General features: G+C 39.3%; 1 pseudogene; it reads right to left on the bottom strand.

The window, feature by feature from the left end:
* The window catches only part of LOC149277645 (doublecortin domain-containing protein 1-like), a 115,268-nt pseudogene that overhangs the window by 1,022 nt on the left and 91,272 nt on the right, over positions 1 to 22,974 (bottom strand).

The raw sequence follows: 22,974 nt of genomic DNA, 5'->3' as shown, positions 1-22,974 counted from the left end.
CTCCCAGAACTGTAGCTACGAAACTTCCGATTGTAACCAGCGCACATACCCTGGTTGTGTAACCAGCGCACATACCCCGGTGGTGTATTAATCTTTGGGGCTGCCCCCTCCAAGCCCTGGGTGTCAGGATATGATGTCATACACAGGTACTCCACTTTTAAAGGAAGAAGGGCATGGAAGTAAACTATGGAGGTCAGGGATCTCCCTTTATTCCAGGCCCGTTGGGTAGAGCCTGAGGCTCCCTAATATGCGGCAGAAGAGCTTCTGCACCCTCGGATCTGCCGCCCTAGGCTGACTAGACAACGTCGCTGATGCCTATTCTAATTCTTCTATTCTTCGTGTCCTTTGTCTAGCTTTGTTTTGTGTACTTAAGAAGTTGTAGCACTTCCATTAAGATGAGATCCACTATCTGCCTGAGGACTTGACGTTATTCTGAATGATAACATTCTTGTGAGTTGCTATCACAGCTGATCATCCCAAAGTAATGATAATTCTACACACAATCCCCGGAACTGGCAATGTTAAATCACGTATAAACGTATAGGCTTCTTAAGAGCCTGAATGCACTGTGAAAGCTGCAAGGACACACTAATGTTTTTACCTCCTCCATAGTTTTGCCCCAGGCGAATATCGCTTGTTCTTCGTTGCCCCCATTTAAATACACCAAGACTCTTTTCATGGCAGGACAGGTATAAAGCGCTCTTTGACCGGATTCTTTGGTAGTTGACGGGACATTTTGCTTTTTAAGGTGGAGAGCTTTAACATCAGATAGGTACATCTGGGAACAAAAGAGGGAAAAATAAGTTTATTTAGGTTTTTAAATAATTAACAGGGGGCCGATTTAATTTGGAGTAAAAGATACAAGATAAAGAGTGAAAGAAATGCCAAGATGTTTTTGCCTCTGGATTTGGCAAATCCAGACACTGGCTCTAATGTAACGGATTTGAAAAAAAGTCCTTTTTAATAAAAGCTATACAATTAGGTTCAACGTTCTCAACTATATTATTAATGTGATAAAACATTGTCTGCATGTTAGAAATTAAAGCAACAGCTTTCTATCAAGGAATCGACCCCAGACCTCAGCGTTGTGTATGTTTTTTAATAGCTTGCGTTCCTCGTTTGTTTCTTCTGTCCATCCACCTTCCACTAACACAGGCTGGCTGGGATTTTGGTTCGACACCATTCTAGGAGGAGTGAGAGATTTCACTCGTCGTCCTGAAATAATAATAATTAAAAAAAAAATACACTAAGATATTCAAGCAGAATTGTTAAAAGAATCTGTCAATGTTTAAGTAGAAGTCATATATTTTGCAGCGCACTCGATATTTCCAAATTTTTCCCTGCGCTGATTTCTCACATTAATATAAATGTTACCCTCTTTCACACTAACGGAAATGAAGTCTCAGATGAGTTACGATTTGAGTATCAAACAGCAATGATCTCAGTTTGATCAAATGAAATGGCAAGAAAACAGCTGATGGTTCTCATCTGACGTACACAGAGAAATACTGCCACATAGTGGCAGCACGGAGGTGCTTCGTTTTTTTCCCCCTTTAGCATTAGAAAGGATTTGCTTTGTTGTTACTATTACCGTATTTGCCAAAATCTGAATATTAATTTAGAAAAAAAAAGCCTCAATATAAGACTACCCTATAGGAAAAATGTTTTTATTAGTTATTAATTCATGTAAATATTTTTTTTTCAAATTTAAGAAAAACTATGAGAGAAATTAATTTTTTGTTTTTATTTCCTTTTATTTGCCAACCTGCCCCCCCAGATATGCACATCTGCCCCCAGGCTTGTTACTCTCCCCCCCAGATATGCCTTATACCCCCTATATGCCACTCTGCCTCCCTGATATGCCTTATACCCCCTATTTACCACTCTGCCCCCCCCCAGATATGTCGTATTCCTCCCTATTTGTCAATCTGCCCCCCCGATATGCTTTATACCCCCCTATATGCCCCCCCACACTTTACACAGACAACCTCCGCTGCTAACCGGGACTTCTGCCGGGGCTTCTATGACTGAGCACCAGAAGGTCACATCACGCGATTGCTCCGTCATAGAAGCCCTGGTGAAAGTTCTGGGTAGCAGCGGAGGTTGTCTGTGCGATGCACAGATGTCCACCGGCTGCCAGAGAGGAGGACCCAGGTCCCCTGCAGCACTGCAGAGTATCTGGATCTTAGTCTTTTAGTCAGACCTCTATTTAAGGCCTGATTATAAGATGACCTCGAATATAAGACGATGGTTATTTTTCAGAGCATTTGCTCTGAAAAAAACCTTGTCTTATTATCGAGCAAATACGGTATTTATTATTTTATATAGCACCATCATATTTCACAGCGATGTACAATGTGTAAACAGGACATAGCATGTAGTATATAACATAACAAATTGACTTAGAGAAACAAGAGGCAAGGAAGGCTGGACTGGGGATTAAATTGGATAGGGTCTACAATAAAGGTGCATAGGAGGCACCAGTCTGGTCACCATAGCTTGTGTTTTCGACTGTTCATACATATTTTTGCGAGTTAAACGAGAAACGTAAATAGAAATTACTTTACGTTGGAACCTTGACATTGGCAAACATAACAGAAGAGGACACTGTTAATTACACAGCGAAGGAGGAATACAGTATCGCACTATTTACATCATTACTCATAAACCATTGTTTGCTGTTAAACATAAACTAGTGGAAAATACACATTACTAAAATAGATGCAGTAGGCTGTATGTATACAGTCACCCCTCATAACCCACGTTAAGGCATTATGGTGTATGTATGGTTACTCCTACACTATGAACTGCTATGCCATGCAAAAAGATACGTTGGATAAAATATTATTATTAAAACCTACACGGCTTAGCGTTTGAGTTCAGTCAACACCATGTTAGCACTGAGGCCATATTTTCATTGGCTAAAATACTATTTATGATGTCCAAATTAGATACAATCGTTGAACTAAGTGATAATCTACCTTCCTTTGCAACCCTTCATCAGGACTGCAATTACACCCATACAGCTCCAGATCTACAGTCCCAAAACAGCATGACTGTTTCTGCAGAATTACTGTTATCCGTCTTTTTATTCTGTTTGGGGTTTTGCTGTTGATTTTAGCTTCACAAAGGTTGAGGTTTGTTTTATGGCAATTGTTAAAGTGTTGATTATTTCTCGTTATTTCCTAGTAAGATTATTTGCCGCACTCATAATCCCTTCTCTGCATCGAGCCTTCCCATCGGATTACCTTGCAGGTGCCTTATTTTATGTTTCATCCCATTCAGGTCAGTCAGAATCTTCTCCTTTTGTAACCAGTGTAATTTTCCGCGTTCTTGTGATCTCTGTAAAGCTTTAATAAGACAGGATATGTCAGATAATAAAAAACAAGCATTACACGGCTACAGCATGGGCTGTTTAATGTCTCTCTCCACTTTCACAGGGGTTGTTTGGGAATTCGTGGCTATCACTGTGACCATCAAGGGGTTAAATGAACCGAGGTGTATGGATTTATTAACCAAACCAGTTTTAGCTCTTACTAATGTTACCTGCTTCATACCGAATCTCATTGATGCTTCACCCTCCAGAATGTAAGTTTTTAATACCCACAGTCATACAGGTATAAGAGGAGAAGAGGTCCTGATCTTGTGAGCTTACAATTGGCATTTCTCAGGTATAAGTGGCATCTGGATAACTAGTTGTTCCTGATTTAGGTTCCAAATGTTCTGGATCGGCTGCTCCTTTGCTGCCTGCTCCTGACTCACTGAGCTCGCCGCTGCTGAAATATAGGACGCTGTGGAGCGCGGCGTGGATGACCGCTGTTTGACTCGCCTGAACCCACAGGAAAACGTGTAGATATGGCAAAAGAAGTCTGATACCAAAATGAGAAAAAGAAGTGCCCCAAAAGAACCTGAACCTGAGTCCCTTGCAGCACATATCGCTACAGAAGACCGCCGCGCACGTTAAGCCGGCAGCGCTTATCAAAAGAGTTTACCGTGCAAAGACAGAAACGGCTCTCCACACGACACCCAGACTTCAACAGGCTTCCGTAGAATAAAGGAAAGCAAATGTTCATCGATCATATTCAAGTCTTCGGGACCCACCAGCGCGAAGTCAGTGCGTTCCTTCACAGGCTGCGGATCTGTATAGATTTATACATTTACAATTAACTATACGGAGCTCGCAGAAACCTAAAAAGGGGCTACAGCTTGGCGTTGTTACTTTATATCTAATCATAATATTTTCTAGTTGCATACTTTTAATGACTATGAATGACTAGGGCCAAATGTTTCCCAGCTTAAAAATAATATATTATATATAATGACACAGCAGATAAATGCAGGAAGGAACGATAGGAGGAGGTCACAACCTTCCTCGGCATCACTGCTTCTGATTTGTTCTTCGTTCTTCTGAAAGAAGTCATTCACGGCCCACAATACAAGGTTCGACCACGTGAGAATCAGGGTGCCATCTTCGGTGCAGAGTTTTGAAGCCGGTCGAGGCAGATCCAGCTCCTTTGTGCACATGGTCAGAAGCTGTACAAATAGATAGATAGATAGATAGATAGATAGATAGATAGATAGATAGATAGATAGATAGATAGATAAACACTTTGCAATGGAATTTATCATTCCGGTCCTTACATATTTATTGTTATTTATTGTTTTATATGGCTTCTGTAGAATTTAGAACTCTCATAGCTGGGGATATATCCATAGATATCAATATAAAATGAGACAATGCACCAGGTTTAAAACTGAGAGACATGGCTGATTTGGATACCCAGACTGGATCCTAATACGATTAAAATAATAAAATAAAAATAAATGTCCTATTTGAACAGCTAGCATGATATGCCTAAAAACAGCAGGACAGGTAGCTTCCATTCCAGATTCACAGAAGAATCATTACTGTCTTACCAGAGCCATATAAGGTTTAGTATATGATACCTTTTAGTAAAAAAGCAAAGCTAAACAACAAAATGTGAACTTTCAAGACCTCAAAATATATACGGTATTACGGACTATATCTGAACATGATCCAATGCTTTTGGAGCTTTCGGACACTTGTAGGAATGTACAGAGTAATTGGAATCTATTGCCGTGTTGCTTTCTGTGCTGAGATGAGAGGCTTAGTGGGTTTTTATTATTATCAAGGCTGTCTTCGCATGCAGGGTTCGCCAAATGAAGTCCCTAATCCGTACTCACCATTGGTAATGTCCCAGCGATTATCAACTTTCCATTCTGGAATCCTGAGCCATTTTTATAAGCTTTAAACCTCAGAGCCCTCTGACTGCCGACCGCTGAAATCTCACGTGAGATCGTATGGGTAGCTCTCTCTGATACCAAAGATGAAAGCGTCTCTTCAAAGCACCTCAGGGTATTATGTGCTTCAGACGTCGACAGGTCGGTCTGGCAGATACAGCAAAGGGTTAAGAAATGCAGAAAACGGCGAGGACTTTTATTCATATTGAGGTGACAGCTAAACTATTCTCCACAGGTGACAGCTAAACTATTCTCCACCACAATCAGATATACCACAATAACAAAGAGCCTGTAAAGCCTGTGCAAAAAGGTACAAGGTCCATAGACTGAGCGTAAAAGCAAAATTCATCTTCTTTTGCTTAATTATTATAACTCATGATTACTTGTTGATGTCGATAGCGTCATTATATTCCGTAGTGTTGTACAATGGGGGCCTATGTCTACGACTACTTGTAAAACAAGGGCTACGCAATGACAATTATGTGTATTGTGTTAATTATGTTGGGTTCAGCTGCTTGGCCTCAGTGAGTTGACGCTGACTGTGTTCACCCAAGTTTTCCCTACTGAATCGAAACAAACAGATTGGTACATAGTTCTGGCCCATGGCTACCTATGGAAACATAAAGGTGAAAAAGCTGCAGTGGTATAACACTCTCTTACATTTCTGACATGAAGACATTTAAAGGGACCCAAAGGATTTAGTTTTGAATCTTTGAGTCCGGAAGCGCAGAAGAACATGGTATCAGCTGGGACCTTCTTCAGTTCTCTCTGTCCACCCAAAGTCCTTGCACAGGGCAGACACACCGTGATATTCTCATTACCATCGGGGGAGATTAATGAATATCCCTGCAAAACAATAAAACCTTCAGTCTTCCACAAAATACACAGTGGGCTCATCTAGACTTCAAAATAAACTGAGCTATGGTTCAATAAATAAAACATATTTTAGATGGGCTGCGTTCCCTCTCCTTCAGCCTTACTAGTTATGGCTTAATTTTCATATTCACTAATAAGTAGAAAAATCTAGGTAATAAAATAAAACTACTATCTTTCGACTGTGTATATTTTATTTTGCAGTCTATATACTAAGCCTTATGTTTTAACCATTTCTGGCCACCAGGCAGCTCACCTTGCCCCATGAAAATGACATCCCTAAAGGCATAACGCACAAATCTTACAACATTACAGTATATTGACGATATCCCTGTTCAGCTAATTACTGGAGATATTTACAAAGAAATCCATTAATAATGGAACTGTTCTAGAATTCATGAACAATAACTTACTGGTTGACTTAACTCTACCACACCGGTTATGGTGAATGTACAAACGGAGGCTTGATTTGCAGCCGTGATCTCTTTGTCCAACTGGTCACTGAAAAAGGCACCCAGTACTTTCATACTGGGAAAATAACACCATTTTTGATTGGCTGCTCCGTTGATGTACTCTTTGTATTTCTGTAATGAAAGGAAATATATAAATGTAATACTTAAATATGAAATCATAAATGATATAAAAGAAGGCTTCAATTTAATTGAAAGGTCCATTACTATCTCTTGTGTCCTCTACTCTTAGAAAAGGGCCTCTAATAATTAAGTGAATGAGGCATTAAGGGGAAGTCATGCCTTTAGTTTCACCAGATATAGATTGCAATGTTTTTACATCAAGTATCATGACAAAATGCACATTCTTTAGTCTATCTTAACCAGCAATCTGTTAGATGTTCTCCAAAGTGGGAAAAGTAAACAGGACTAATGTGTATTGGGCAAGGGTGTCCAACCTGCGGCCCTCTGCCAGCAACTTAGCATTATGGGAGATGTAGTCCTGCAGCAGCTGGAGGGCCGCAGGTTGGACACCCCTGGGATAGGGTGAACCTGATATCAGAGGACTGCCCAAGTCCAAGTATAGAAAGACTCATCTAAATGTTAGCGTGCATAGTAACCCTTTATTATACCATCATGTGCAGACAGGCAACGTTTAGACCCAAAGGGTCTTTGTCAAGCCTGGTACAGTTGAGTGAGCTGGTATGAGCTTGAGTCCAAGGTCTAGCATGGCGTGTGCCTTCATAATGGGATCAGAGTCAGAACATCTAAAAATGATTTCCCCCCTTAAATCGTTGGCATTGTTAGGTTATGTCCACCTAAGCATGTGCTCAGGATTGGTGAGAAGGGCAAGGGTTTGACTTGGCTCATACCTCTAGTATGTGTTCTAATATATATATATATATATATAAACCAAAACAGTATATTTAATTTAACATTAAAGAACACTATACATTTAATTGCTCTCCATTCCCAGTCAAGTATTAAAGGGTGATTTTCTTCTCGGAATCCATCCAGACCTTTTATCTCCCAAATTCTTGGTTTTGCAGTGGCCGGTTGTCCATTCTCTGCTATCATTTGATTTTATCTTTAAAAATTTGGCAAGCCTCTCAAACACTCTCTGCATTTATGTATTTTTTAAGGTATCAATCCACATCTAAACGTTATTTCCACTTAAAAACCAGGTTCTAGGGAAGGTTGAGTGTTTTAAAGTCATTGCAGCAGTCATGAGAACCTCAGGACACACAAGTAGACTCACCTGCAGGATGGTCGAGCATCTTGGATACTTTGTGTCTGTTTGCTTTAGTCCTGGATACACCTTAGGCGTGGAAATGGCCAGTACCAGATCTGGGTTTCTTTCTAAATGAAATGTCCTGGCCAAAGAAATATAAAACATTTCATTTATCAGAGCCCATCAATGCATTTTCTATGCATAAGAACATATACGCATTTCTGGTTAACAACATGTCAAATCATGCAGCCCATATGTTTTTGCTACTGTATAAGATTAACTTTAATGTACATGTAGGTGCCCGTATTACCATAATATCATGTATTTTATTCCATGCAAGACCAGTCCGGGGACCAGATTTATACAAATCCAAAGAAAGAAATATACAGTTAGCAACTTCATCTCAATAACATTTTATTCCACTTGCGGCAAACAAATAGAGAGCCAGTAAAGGGCCAAAATTTATGGGTCTTCCCAGCCACTGTAGTGGCATGCTGCTAGTGAAATAAAACTTTATGGAGCTGGTCCAGAATTGCTGCAGTCTATTTATTTGTTTGGGTTTGATTTATAGGAGGGATTGAGCTTCCTTCTTGGTAATCGCCCTTTTGACATCAGCAGGTTGGGAAGCAGTAGAAAGGTCCTCAGCTGCACACTGACCTATGCATGTATCTCGATGTCTTTACCTGTTATCTTCAACGTATTTCCACAGCTGATTGATGTCATCAGGCCTCCGATCCACCAAAATCACCTCGACTCCTGCGTGGACTTCTTCACCACTCACTCCTAGGGCGAGTCCTGGGACTGCCGAGCAAATAATCTGCCCATCTACCAACTCAAACTGCTGCCGGTGACTGCCGTGTAATTTAGTTGCTTTTCGCTTGTATCTGGATAATAAATTAAATGAAACTCATTATAAACTAAGTGCTATTTGTTGGTAACATGGTTTGTATTATTGCAATGACACGTGCTTACAAGCTACTGCAAGATTCCATCATGTAACTATATTATACAGTTATTCTTGATTTTTGTATCTTTGTACCTTTATATCTAGGAGTTATACACTTGGCATTCATGTTACCTTCTCCACCATTTCCATACTTCTACTATACACACCGGGGACATTATTTACGTTTGTTGTAAACATGGAGGAATTTGTGAAATGATCATTGGACTCCAAAATATATCGTCCCCATTTTACCAAACACAGTTTCTGTCCAGAAAAAAACCCTACTGATGTTGCAGTTCCCTTATTCTTGAGCCTTTGACTTCTTTTGCTCCATCATAGACGCTTGTGGTTTTGCACTCAACTTTTCACCCAAGTTCTTCCTCACACAGTACCTGGAAAAACTTTTCTTACTTGTATTTTTCCAGATGTACAAGCACTATGCTCCTTTTAACCCTGCCAAAGGTGCGTGAACGTGTTGGTATTTTGTTTAATTTTTATAGTTTCCTTTAGGAGTCGCAACTTCTAGCTGTTAAAATAGGCAGGTCTTCAAAAGGACTTCCAATGAGAAATGCTACAGAAATGACCACATTAAAACAAAACAATGCACATCTATTACAGTATTATGTAGAAACTCAATTGCCAAGTTTGATGAGATTTTAGGACTTTGCATTGGAATATATACTTCGATATCTGTCGACTAAAGCAGCAACTGGTCTGTAAGTACTTTTCCCTATACGTGTTCGTATAGCATGTGGCTGATGTAGCATGTGCTTAAGGTTATATTTTGACCTAAATATCATAATTCAACCATAGAAAATTCTGGTGTCTGCCATGTACAGTGCGGACATATCATGAAGAAATATCTTCAGCTTAGTAAGGAAGTCTGCAGTTTCTACCATCAGAGGCCCAGGAGATGCACCTGTGATAGTTGGCTGATAAAAGTTAACGGGGTGATACGAACTGAATAACAGTGATCCGTACTGACCCAAAATTGTCCTGTTGATGGCTGTTCACAAGGTCATCTTCTGGCATAATGTTGTTTTCCTCATCATAATGCGCTGGTGTTTCTTCCCAGGGATATTTGGCGCCTGTGAACAAAGCATCCAATCTTCTATGAGTCCGGGTGTGGGAATCTCTGCAGAGAAAGACCATTGAATAAGTATGATGTCTGCCATAGATATTTGAATCAGAATATTGTATCCCTCTGTTGAGCTAATGTGTTCTGATTAATCTTAGCCATTATTATTGTTAACCCCTTCACGACAAAGCCTGTTTATGTGCAGGTTCACAATGTATTGTCCTTAATGGGTTTTAGGACAACCCATTATCCTAAAGGGGTTAATGATTATCTATTTTAATTCTTATTATCATAAGGGGTAAATAGGTAGCTGCTCCTGCAAGGTTAGGGGCACGCTTGAGCCACGGAGCAGTAGAAACCCTAGTTGCCGACCGACAGTTAAATTACCATGAGGATGTATAGAACCAAAGAACAACCAAACTAAAGCTATATTAAATGGTCACAGTTTGTTGCTACCTACAGAATGTCATCTGTGTAATTTTCTTGTACACTTTCTTCTGTTTGTGCGACCTTGCCCTCATCAATCGCTGATGCAGCATCATCTTCGTTGGCTACCGACACATTGTGATTTAGAGTCAGTTTTGCCCCTGCAACAATTTCTCCACAAACCTCTAGAACAAGATCTGGAAAGATACAGATAAGTGTTACAACATTTACCGTACGTAAATTCAGCAAAGGAATTTTGGGAAGGGGACATAATAGATGATCCTTGCAGGTCCTGTCCAAAAGTCTTCTGACAAACTGTCCAACCGACATGTATTAGGGATACAAAGTCTACCCAACAAAGCCCTATACAAAAAACTGGCAGTATTTTAACACCCATCTCAGCCTAAAATCCTGCAAAATTACCATTTATAATAACGCCCATACAGTTACATACATTTAAGACCAAACAGCGTAATATGGCCATACGGCCTATATACAGGGCAGTAAGGGGTGATAATAATGATTTTTGAAAATAAAATATATAAACCTGTGAGCCATTTCTGGGTCTAAAACAATTCCAGACGCCAAAAATGTTGCCTTCCACAAGCAACACAGACAAGGAACAACCATGAAAACAATCTAAAGATTTACAAACAGAAAAGAATACTTTTACATTGTTGAAATAAGTTACTTTAAATTGACTTTAAATAAAAAAAATAAGAGTACTTACTGTCTGGGCTTTGGAGGGAACAGTAATACCGAATTAGAGATACATCTGATCCGAGGTTATTAAGCAGAAGCTGTTTTTTGCGCTCGGCCGCAGACAGCCGTGGATCAATCCAGTGATCTCCGCATGAAACATATACCTGCAATAAATCTCAGATATCAATGTTCTTTAACTTCTCGAGAAAAAAAGAAAAGATCTGAAGAATTGGATTCACGGTGTGATAAATTACGAACAAAACAAACCCAAGTACTATGTGAACATCTCTCTGGATGAATTTAGGATTAGCACTGACACTCTGGGGAACAAACCCATGAGAGGAACGGATTTTATTACTGCAATAAAAACGCACCTTTTGTACTTGGATGGTTATGCCGTTCGGATGAACACGCCGATAGTACCACCTCCTGCAGAAAAGTCTGCCCCATTATGTTGCTTATACTGAAGTGTAACTAACTTCTTTATATAACGGAGGCATAAAATCCTTTAAACCAGCAAGTGAACACTGATCTTGTGTCAAGACGCAGAAAAGCTTGAAAAAAAATGAAACCCCTCTTCTACTTTATCCTTACCAGCTGATCTCTTTCAACGTCTCTCAAATGAAAAATCTCATCCCCGTTTTGATTAAATAGTCTGCGGGCTGCAGAAGGTAGATTCATCATCATTGTGCATCTGTAGTTAAAAGCAGAATATTGCCAGGAATTAATGAATTAAGGGGTAACGGACAACATGGGGTTAAAGTTTAAGTATTTGCGTGCTTGAATAGCCATTGAAAAACATATGTTTAGTTACAATCAAACTGAGAATAAACTGTTTCAACGTTGTGATTTGTATGTAGGTAGGTATATATTTGCCTTCTTAACCCCTTAAGGACAATGGGCGGTCCCTAAACCCATTGAAAACAATGCATTTTGAGCCCGTACATGTACGGGCTTTGTCATTAAGGGGTTAAACTGGTTTGTTTGCATATAATATACAGGGTGTTACTGAAATTATGTCAGACTTTTTTTGAATTACCATTTTTTCTGCATAGGCAAAAATCTTATTATTTTTCGGAAGAAAGAAAGCAAGAATGTATTTTTGTACAAATACCAAATGGAAAAGTAACTTGGAGTGTCTTAGTATTTAAAAATCTGGCAATAGTTTACCTGGGAACTCTCCGGGTTTTGACCTGGAGTCTCCAGATGAAGCCCTGCTTCCCAGGGTCTCCAGGTCAGTTTCTTTATGCAGACAGGGGAGCGTTGTTTGGCTCCCCCCCAGTAAAGGCTGTCTGCGCTAAAAGTGCCCCCACATATAGTTAGTCCCACCCCTTAATGAAACCCCTCCCCAGAAGAGTGAGCCTATCCTGGGAAGTTCCTAGGAATGATGATCAGTCGCTCTGTCTATTGGCGCAAAATGCTGTTTCATCAAAAGAAGTAGGTATGACATGTCAATATTGTTCGCCCTTCCTCCTTATTAACGTAAACATTTACCTTTCTAAGAATTGTTGAAATTCTATCTTTTCTACTTTTATAGAATGATCTTCTTCAGAGCTGACGTTCTTCTCCTTTTGCTTCACTTGTTTCTTGCTAGACGAAGGTAATAACAAGACACATAAGCATTTTAACTTTCAGTTTCAAGCTTTGCTTTGCTTTTTATCTCTGATATGTTACTTTCCAGCATACGTGGACATTAATAACTTGTTAGTCTAAGTAAGAATATTGAAGGTAGATTTGCTGAGGGGCGGAGCTACTGGGAATCTGCCAATCAGGGGAGGGGTGTGCTTGGAGGCTCCACCCTTTTTGTGGAAGTTCACCGAAAGGTCATGATCACAAAGAAGCAGATAAAGGGTTTCTAAAACTATCTTTCCCGTATGATAGTGGAGACATTCATAGGATGATGGTTAACATATCCAGCCATATGCTCTTTTTCGGTTCTGTCTTCATCAGTCCATCTCATCCAGCCATCTATGTGTGGTATCATTTCCTTGGCCAAGGTCATGGAGAAGGGGGATTATGTACAAAGGTGTGATTGCTTCAAGGTCCTTCATCCCATTTTGATCATACTCTCTGATCGCTATTTTGGTTTTATGGGGTTTATGTACTAAATTGTGTAAACCTTTGAGGGTATCTCACTGGTGTAAAATCGCTCAATCCGTTACACTAACTTACGTTTTTTTGAGCATGCTTGAAATGTTTGGTCCCACAATGGTACATGCTCTGTTCTTGTCCCAATCTCCATTTTTTAACACCTTCAGTTTCACAGGAACATATGAGTCTGTAGGATTCCCGGATGGTTTCTCCAGTGGAGGACTATTTGGAATCAGTGAACCTTGAATGGGCCAGTCAAAGTTCTTCAAAGAGCAAAAAGAAAACAAAATGGAATGTGTCAATTTTACCTTTATTATCTGAAGTCATCAAATATTAACTGAGATATTAAGAAAAACTGTGGAAAGATGGCAAGCTAAGACATTGGGCTTTAATAACACCTGGGGAATATCAGGTCACTGATAAAAAACATTTCATCTCAACCAGTAAAACGACCCATAAAACATATAATTTCATATATAATTTCACAGATTTTCATTATAAATGTGTTGCTGGTGCTATTTCAGTTCGACCACTTGCAGTGACCCATGTCTGGCTGTAGACTGGGTGGTAGAGTATATGGAACAATGTTTATTACCTCATTGACTTCTCCATTTGGAAGAACTGGCCACATATAGGTGAGTTTGTTCCAAAGAGGATTGTCCACTTTTGACTTTTTCCACTGTCTGGGTTTAGAAGTCCCCTCGTGTTTTATGGCCCACCTAAACAAAGTGGGGAAAAAAAGAGTTTGTAAAGTCAACCCAACCATCTCTTAAAAGAAGGTTCTGCAATAATGTGAGACGCCAAAATGTGTTTCTTTAACCTTAGTGCAGGATTATCATAGCACCTGTTTGTCTGGAGCCTTATAAAAGGTTATAGGACGCTGTGCATACAGTCTCTCCTCTCTTAACTATATTGATTCATAGAAACATAGTAACCTTCAATAATGGTCAGCGATTTGAATCTAAAGAGTCATCCGAGGCTACCAGATCTCAAACCAGAGACGATAACAGAAAATGTTTTGATGACCTGCTGCCCTGTATGATGCATATGTTATAAGACAGCCTGTCACCCTCATGCATGCTGCAGCTAAAATGTGCATCTCAACGTGAGACCCAAGGAGTCTCGATACGTTATGGTATAAATGGCATTGCTGTAGAAATATTATTTTTTGCCCACCTTGGTGCAAGTCAGTATCTGCTATTCTGGATAGGCTCAGCCAATGATATATAACTCGAGATGTTTATTCTCATCAAATACCACTAGATGGAGACAACAATTCACACAACAACCGGAATTCATCAATTTAATATATTTTTCCTTACAATTCTCTTCTAATCCATCAAACATCTGTAAAAAGATTGCTGGCATATTGTATTTCCCTTTTGATTTAATAGTAAAACTATAAACTCTTTTACCCCCAATATAATCTCCGTTTCTGGTTAAAAAGTCCACTAAAGCAGTACGACACTCATTTTCAGGTTAAATAAATTGTGCATCAGTTTATGCTAATTTTAATCACAGAATATATAGAAATATAACATCAAAGTGCAGCATCTGTATAGGATTGGGCTAAAAGGGAATCTTTCACCAGTGAAGTTCTTTTCCAAAAACGTTCGCTTTGGCATAGAATCTGAGGAGGCTACAATGCTTATTATTATTTTTATTATTATTAATAGTTTTCTAACTACATGCACAGTTAATTTAAATAGCAAATTAACAAAAATTCCTCCCTGCTCCATGTGTTGTTTAATATCAAGGTTTAACTCTCTTTCTCCCATAACTACAAACTAGCTTTCACCAAGAACCCACAATCACAACTGCAAACAGCATTAACAGGGGCACATGCAGCATAGACTACATAAAACACGTACAAAGAGACACGAGACTTACTCAACCAAAAACAGACAGCGTCTTAGTGGGAGCACCCGCGCTCGGGAGGGTCTCAGATGTTCTAATAATATGTTTACATGCAGTCACGTGTTATACGGAGGATGCTTTTTCTATCTATGTATTTAGTTACATCATATATAAATATGTGTCTTTATTATAAGTGTCTTTAGCTACGTAATGTTCACCGAAGAACAGCCAACTATCTAGCCTTATGGTCACCTGATGAAGATTGTAACAAACAACATTTCCATACTAATTTGCCCAAATTATATGGGGAAATGCCAGAGCTTCTTAATATCAAGTGATTGTTGTGTAAGACTTTCAGGAACGCGAGGAGGTCCCAGCAAGGCTTAACACAATAGTAACACGTGGGTCAAGGTGGCTTTCCCGAAAACGCTCACAGAACCGGCTCGAGACCCTCGTGTGACGTTTTAGTATTAAACTACTCATAGTAATAAATTTACAGACTCCATAGAAACTGTGACATTTAGGAAAAGTCCTCATTTTTGGAGGAACTGCCTCGTACTACGTAGACCCTGTTATATATTTGTTTTCATTCACATTTCTGAATCTGAGTGACCTGGACTATATCTACCACCAAAGCCGAAGCAGAATTTTCTGTGCGTCGATGTCTCCAGATGTCTTTTTTTTTTTTTTATGCAACGCGTACGATCGAAGAGCCAAATTCTACGTATCTAATTGGTTTTTTTTATTTTTTTTTCTTGTATAACAAACCTTATTAATCAAAATGAAAGGCCCTCGACAGTGATTTTTTTTGACGTCGCGCGTGATGTGAGAAGAGACGAGGGGAGGCCTGAAGACTACAATTAATTTGACTATTGTTTTTCTTCTTCCTCCAGGAAACAGATTTGCTCAGCATGATGAACGTGGTTTTTATTTTGCATTTTCCATCCCGCGGTATATTTATTTCTAACAGTAGATAATTTTTTGGGTCGCCAATTTCAGGAAAACGACTCTGTTTGGAGCTAATCTCACCGGGTAATGGAGGTAAAAAAAATATTTAATAAAAGCGTCCGCAGCGCTAGAATGGTTAACGGCTATAAGGCCTTCCCCCTCAGTTAACTCATTTCCAAGGTTTAAAAACCCTTTTCACGTTAATTGCAGCCCTTAAACTCCTGAAAGGGATCTAATGACGTGTACCGTTCCGCTGCCTTTTTTTTGTTTGATTCCAAATAAATTGGGCGACTTTTCTGGTGAATCACTAAAACAATTATCAATTTGGAATAGAAGGGAGGGGAAAAAAAGGGGGTAATTAATATGTATTTTATTCAGATTAGATCATATACTTGTACCCACAGATATTCTTCAGCTGCTATGCATTTATTTTTTTCTGCCCCCCTCCCTTGTCCCCCCCTCCATGTGATGCGCCGCCCCATCAATGCTGACATTTAAATGAGTGAGTATTCGGCATCACTGTGATCATTTGTACAGCTTCCAGGGTGGCACCATACTGAGATGATTGCTTCTGGGAGCCATCCGTGGCTTTTCGAAACACGGGGGGAAAAAGCCAGGCAAAATTTTATCAATTTACATTTTTTCCGTGATTAATTTTTATGCAAATAAGGGCCCGACAGTGCTCCCATCTCACCTGAATCATTCGGATCATCAAAGACAAATTGAGCATCACTTATTTAAAAAATAGGCTTTGAAAGACTCTACAGCTGTGTTGGAAAAATGCTAAGAGCGGGGCGTGAACTTTCCTAATGTAACAGGAATAGATAAGAAATGCCCATTCTGTTGCATTTAGTCTTCAAATGACACAAACATGAAGCGTATCAATCCAGCCAAAGCCATTATTGTTTTTTTTCTTCTCATTTTATCTTAAGGCAGATTAATTATTCTTATTATCCAAAATATAATAACACGTTGGTAATAGCGGGAGGTTTAGGACAGGCTGGAAGCTATTCCCCCTTACTGGACCCAATAAAGATAGAAATACAATACTAGGAGGGGGAAAAAAGGAAAATGTGTTAGCCTTAAATTTGAGTTTGCATTAATTAGAAAAATATAAGAAAATATTTAAATCATCTTCAAATTATTGGAAGATCAACAGTGCCCAAACAGGGTCTTAGCAACGCTAAATAAGATGTGGGGAATTATTGATATTCCAAAGGGGAAAAAAAGGGTTAATTATTTTTTGGTCCACTCCTTTATAGGGTTCATCATCAAAAACAAATTCTTTCTAGAATAAATATTGAGCACTGGGAATATCAATATGATAGAACAGTAGATGCTGCCGTCTTATGTGATCTATTCATTAAACTCCTTTATGTGACAGTTTTCAATTTGCACGACAAACGGTAATAGTTCTTGGCGCGGGCTGTAAGTGTTTCAAACATGAACGAGTCGGACAGGGAACAATTTCCAGCGAGAACCTGACTTTCTCATCTCCTGCGACGTTATCGTTATGCTATCGTTATTTCTAATACATGTGCATGTGCTTCTGGTTAATAAGAAATATTTCTTATTTTAATAGTATTTTTAATAGTAAAGTTTTATTTTACAATTTTTATTTGTTTAATTTATTTTTAGAATTGTAATAATTATTTTAAACGAAAGCGAAATCAGATACTGATATAAACCTTCTCTAGACTAGTATGAATCAATAGGAGCTGAGCAATGGAGGTCCATGGTTGACTTTAAGAACCCTAAGCCCTTCACTTCTGAAATAATTCTGAGAATCCACCGGAGGTTGAACAGAGGTGAAGGTGGGTTTACGTGGCAGGTTCTTCATCATCGCTCTGGCAGTACTAAGGTTAAGCAGACCCCAAACGCTACCCCCGTACAGAGCTTTAGCTCCTCGGTGCGCACGAGGCTGTAGCTAATTACGTGAAGAGACAGAGCCTGGTTGCCCCCGAGCCTCTCTCCACCGCCGAGTGAGTCTGCGCTTTAGTCAACGGGCAGGTAGTGAGGGGAACTCAAATGTTATTTGACAAGGCAGCAGGCCCCATCACCTAAGGTTAGAAAACAGACAAGCCGCGCGGCGTTCCAAAGTAAAGACAGGGAAATCTCAAGCATATTGTATCTGACAGAAATCATATCGCAGCGGCACGTTCGGACGCGGCCCGCGTGAACGCAACTACATAGATTATGTTTCCTATCGCCCCCTTTAAAGATTAAAGTCCTCCTTTCCAAGGTACATTGGAGGTGACAGTTTGATACTCGACGGTCGGCACGCTCTGCAAGCTTCCCTTTAGAGAAATCACAAAAGGAAGTCCCGCGGGGCGAAAAAGATAAATAATAATATTTCGACATTAACCCATTAGGTACCAGAGGGGGTAAACAATGCGTTTCACACCCTTCAGCGGTCATTCACCGTATAGTAGAGCGCAATTGCGCGTTTAAGAAAATAACGCCCCGTTTCTCATTTTAGGTGAGCAAAAGATATTTGGGTTGTTTATGACCAAAAATGGTTGTTAAGCAAAACAAAAATAATCTGACTTTCTTTTTTTTGTTGTTGATGGTTTTTCATCATATGAAATGAACTTTTTCAAGCAGGTTGTTACTCGTTTTAGGACAAAAAAAAGCCTTGAAACCGGCCAGTGCCTTTTTCTTGTACAAACCTAACAAATTTGACAATGAGTTTTGAAAATAATGATTTTATCGTTATTATTATTATAACCAGCGGAGTAATGCGCAGCACGCTTATGTTATAATGTTGTTTTGAAAGCAATGCATACGTACGTAACATAATGGCTTTTGTCACGTATTACGGCTATTAAAAAATATCGGGATGTGTTTTTTTTAATGGAACAGTGAGTTTACCGCATGCCTCATTGTTCCTCGATTCCAAACGTAATACTATATTCCCGGCTTGGGAATATTGAAACAATGCACATGGCTGTATCAGGCCTGCCATTTTCACAGCTATGCACGCATAGTAAAATAGAACCATTTATAATCAATCCTCACTTTGCATCGCGCTTTTCATTATTGCCTGCTCAGTGGTATTACGGACGTCAAGCAAGTGTAACTATTTCAAGAATAATGTATTTTGCCACAACCCTGCATGACTGAGTCTTAATGCTGATTAAATAAAAACCATCATTTTCTTAAACTCCTTTACAAACCTGGTATGGGTCTCCCCCGATGCCTTTTGTGATAAAACAGGATAAATTAACAGGAGCCATATTTGTGAATAGAAATATTAAAAATGTAACCTGTTGCGGAAGGGTGAATGTTTCTACCGGATCCAGTCTAAGGATATTATCAAGCTCTCGGAAGATTTTATTGGTAATTCGTAAATATCATTATAGCAAACTACTGTATAAAGCTAATCAACAAATACAAAGTGATACGTAAAAAAGAAAACAAAAACACACACATATATATAAATATATGTATACATACATATAAGCAACTATGATAAAACAGCAAAAAACATGGAAGTCATTTATTCTCTTAATAGATGTTTATTCTCTTGGTAGAACCTTACTGATGCCACAAAGCCACCCAGTGTTAGAGGACGGTGGCTGTGGACATACAGCAGACAATCTCCAGGATTGTGAGTAGGGATTGCAGGTCTTGGTTCCATAACCAGTCCAACTGGTGGCAATTGGTGGCATCAACTCGAGTCTCGACAACATGTAGAAAGTGAATTGAAATGAGGCTGCAATTTTCGGCTTTGGCAGCCTTAGCAAACAAACTCAAACAAATTATGGGGATCCCTTATCAACCATATGGCAAAGCATTAGGTGCTTCCCTTTGTTCCCCTACAGGATGTAGGTGGTTATAATACTGAGTGGGACCACCTGCTCCTCCATTCTTCCAGAATGTGGTGGGGGGGTATATATTAAACCAGAAAAGCCATGGTCAGTACCCCCCCACACACTTTTCCCCAAAGACCAGGGTATACAGTTCCCAACCCTACTATCCCAGAACACCATCAATAATAAATGAAGAGGCTGGGTGTCCATTCATCTTACTGCTATACCTCCAGAAATAAATACAATGTATCACCCAATCCCACCTCCAGTCCCCTGACCTGTAGAAATAAAATGGCTTATCACCTGTATGTGTATTGCCCAATAGTCAGGTCCATATGTCTACATTTTAAGCTTTAAATGATTATGGTGGTTACCAATGAACACAATGGGGCGGGGGAATTCAAAATGGAAGACATTGTCAAATCTAAATCCAAAATTACACCAAACACCCCCCTATCATGTTCATGTTTCCTCCGTATCTTTATATAATTCCCTCTGTATATTACAAAGGCAAACACCATAAATATCTAATGTTTTAAAATGTGCTACCACTAGATGATAAAAAGGTAAACAGGTGGGGTATTTTGAAATTCTAGCGTGGCGTACATTCCGACCACACAAGTCACACACCCAAAAGGCCAGCCGTGCATATCAAAGCTATTAAAGCAGATAAAACATACAGCACATAATAAACAAAGCATGTGCCTAGGTGGCATAATTATTCATAATTATATTGTCAGAACACATTAATACACAGCCTTATTTGATGGGCGCACCCAGCACAACATGTATGTAACTGATTAACACTTTGGTATGCATTCAGTTTGCTTAATTACGGGTTAGATCCTAAACGTGCTCACTTCGTAAGAAAACTAATCACGTTATCTGACTATTGCTATTCCAGCTTCACTGTACTAGGGCAGGTTGGTATATTTAATAACTGATATCACCAAACGTTTGATGCGACGGCCTCAACTGTCAAAAGGTCTTCTTGGTAACCGTCGACAGAAAGAACGACAGGCTAACAGGAGTAGGTCAAGTGTCTCTTGACCCCGCTTTTAAAATAAGCTAAGCGAGAAGGCAAAGATCTGAATATTGGTACATGAATTCACCGTACACGCGCACACACACTCTCCCTCCACCCTAAAGGAATCCACAGGTACCGTCATTTGTATCGAAGGGGACAAACCCACAGAAACCTCATTCAGTTACATGATGCGGCCGCCTTCTTGCGAATGTGTCTTTAAATTAATGTTGCTTTGGACACATCACGAAGCATGACAGTACATACAATATTTGCATGTGTCTTCCCACAACCTACCACCAAGAAATTTCACTTTATGTTGGCATCAAAAACTCTATTTTTGCAGATGGCACAAAACAGCTTAACAATGATTCATTTGGAGCTAATTTGAGATCTCGCTAAATCCCGCTGTGTGGAAAATTGGTGTCAGACTGTAAAATGGCACGGTTTGTTAAAAAGCATTTCCATTTTTTTAATTTCAGGCCCCTAAAATTCACCTGCATGCAAATCATTCAGAACTGCGACTTTTTCCTAAAATCTGACATCGATGGTGCGGAAGTGGGTTAACGATGTTGTGTACCTGCGGCCGACCTCAACACAATTTAAAAATCCTGTTTTTTTTGTTTGCTTTTCTTTTTCTTGTTAGCGTTCTAAATGCCGGGTAATAGGATGCAGCATAAAAAGGGCGATAAATAGAATGAAGATGGGGAATTGGCCAATATCAAAACATTCACTAAAAGCCAGTAATTTACTTTGAGCTAAGGCTTTGTCTGGTACCAAATGGTCTAGTCCCAAACCAACCTAAGGCTCTATGATGGGATACAGACAAAAGTGTTAAATTAGCTTTTGGTATAACTGGTTTATCAATTAATTACAAAGTAAACTTGTGTTTTTTAATCAGCAAAATTATTTTGCCGATATTCATTTTGAAATTAAGGAAAGTAAAGGACTATTCAACTTTAAGGAAGAATTTTCTGATTCATTTCCCATCCTTATGTTTTCTTCTTTCTCGTTGTCTCTCGTTGTCTTCCTTACAAAGGTTGCCTGAAGCAATCAACGACAATCAGCAACTTAATAGGTGAGAGATAACGGGTGTGGAATAATCATCCAGATATACATATATTGTGTATTTAACTAAAAAATGTGCAGCAGCTTCTGGCCAAATCGGCAAACAGCACAGAATTCACCCTAGAGTAGATTAGAATGACGATTTTACAGAGTAGCAGTTTTTGGGGCGCTCAATAAGTAGCCTTCGGCTCTGGCGAGAAACAAACAATAATTATAAGGCGGAAGTACACATATTTGAAATTTGAAATGAATTACATTTTCAGGGGGCCTGGGAACTGTACTAATGGGAATTCTCGTTGGTGGGATGTCACCTAACAATCTAGAAGTTTATCATAAAGTCCAAAACGGATCCTGCCCATTGGGTACTGATCTAGGTTGTAAGCTTACGAGCCGGGCTCGGTTTACCTAATGTCTCGGTTCGTCTTAGTCTGCCAATTCTAGTTTTGTCAGACCCTTTGAATGTTTGGACTGTAAGAAGCGCTGCGTAAATTGTTGGCGCTATATAAATAAAAGATAATAATAATAATAATAATAAGGCATGGTCATGCATTTGAGGAATACTACATGTATTAATAAAATACGATAAATATATTGGATATCGTGGTGTTTTGTCTCCACGATGCCCACATCGTTACACGTTGGAATAAATGTTGTCCTTGCGGCAGCAGGGTTTTCCCAGCGTGATCCCTTAATGAAATCCAAATTACCTTTGACAACATATTTGTAGAACTGAGTCAATGAGTCAATGGACCATTATCCCAGCTAAATGATGTGAATTATTTTGCTTTTACTGCATGTCACCTTAAAAACACTTTGGTTTTCAATTTGCTTACAAATTACCCAATTCTTTTTTTTTCTATCCTAATTTTTGTATTTGGAAAACCAATAATTCCTCCTACGGGGTATTCCCTCGAAACAAAGGTAAGGCAGGCAGAGGAACGGGTTTGATATTCTCGGCTAAAAGTTGCGTTTTTTGAACGAGATGTGCATCTTCACATAAGTAAGTCTCGAGTTCTTCAATTGCTTTTGCTGCCAAATCCGACGTGTTCGCCTTTCCAGGGACTTCTTGTGGCTATTTACATTTTCACTCAGCGAAAATCAATTACCTTTCTACAATGAGCTTCATTTGCTACCTCCGAGTATAATAGAGACACCATTAGGATGATGACATTACCCCAAAAAAGAGAGCGCACACAGTTGGTGGAAA

The sequence above is a fragment of the Sceloporus occidentalis genome, unplaced genomic scaffold (assembly GCF_023333645.1).
Source record: "Sceloporus occidentalis isolate IW3139 unplaced genomic scaffold, rSceOcc1.0.p SCAF_207, whole genome shotgun sequence".
In the NCBI taxonomy this organism is placed as follows: Eukaryota; Metazoa; Chordata; class Lepidosauria; order Squamata; family Phrynosomatidae; genus Sceloporus; species Sceloporus occidentalis.
The sequence above is the reverse complement of the archived record's forward strand: the minus strand, read 5'-3'. Positions and strand labels throughout refer to the sequence as shown.